Source organism: Gavialis gangeticus, unplaced genomic scaffold, assembly GCF_001723915.1.
Source record: "Gavialis gangeticus isolate Ggan-Ray unplaced genomic scaffold, GavGan_comp1, whole genome shotgun sequence".
Lineage (NCBI taxonomy): Eukaryota > Metazoa > Chordata > Crocodylia > Gavialidae > Gavialis > Gavialis gangeticus.
The window spans coordinates 204,368,312-204,369,443 of NW_017728992.1; positions in this window are offsets into that span (position 1 = coordinate 204,368,312).

Here is a 1,132-nt window from a genome sequence, read left to right on the forward strand (position 1 = left end):
CTAAATCTATGAAACTATGAAACTATGAAACTATGAAACTACATCAATGAGATTCATTAAAGCCAGCTGTTAGCAAATTTGAGAGGAAAGAATTGGGCTACAACGAGATGCCAAAATAGTAGAAGAGAAAAGATGGTGAGGGGTGTGACCAGGAAGACATCCCATTGACATGGAAAGGTGTTTCCATCCCATGACCTCGAAATATCTGTTTGCAACGGCACTCTGAAGGAAATGAAAAAGATGGAGTACAAAGCCATTGGTTTAACTCTGGAAAAGTCTCAGCCTCTGCTATCCAAATGCTTTGGCGATACAATTCCACACACAAGTGGGAAACTGAACCCAGAAACTGCAACTAAACTGATAGTGGATCATACACTAAAGACCAGGGCAGACCCAACACATTCAGGAGAAAGGAAGAGTATTGAGTTAGTTAGGGACATTTAGGTGATTTTTCCCTGGGAAACAGATCTTTTGGCAAAGTGTGACATTTTTCTTTGTGAAAACTATCCATTTTTGTTAAAAGCTTCTGCATTTTCATCAAAAAGCTCAAATTCCGAGTTATGGACAGCCAGAAATCTAAAGAAAGCCACTCAAAAGGTTTGCATATTTGTCGGAATTTTCCTTCAAAATATTTCAAGATTGAGCTTGCCAAACCCTAACTTGTGGATGGAAATTAAAATCATTCTATATTTTTAGAAGTTGGCAGAAATTGACTCCTGACCATCTCTGGAAAGGTGCTAGGTAGATACAAGGGCAGAAGGCTAACAGAGAGGAGAGGGACCCACAATGAAAGTGTCATTTACTGGGCTTCCTGATTTTAAACTTTATTTTTCAACCCACAGTTTCCAAGGAATTTATGATTAAAATGGGCATCAGATACACCACTCTTAGCTTGCCTAGAATGAGTCTGTCCCACATGAAATTCTGGCACACATCCAGGAGGGGCCAGCACGGAGCTGCATGCTCAGGGGCAACCAGCACGGGTTCATCAGCGGCAGGTCCTGTCAGACCAACCTGGTGGCCTTTTACGACCAGGTCACTAAATCATTGGATGCAGGGGTGGCAGTGGATATAGTTTTCCTAGACTTCAGGAAGGCTTTTGACACTGTCTCTCACCCCATTCTCATTAGGA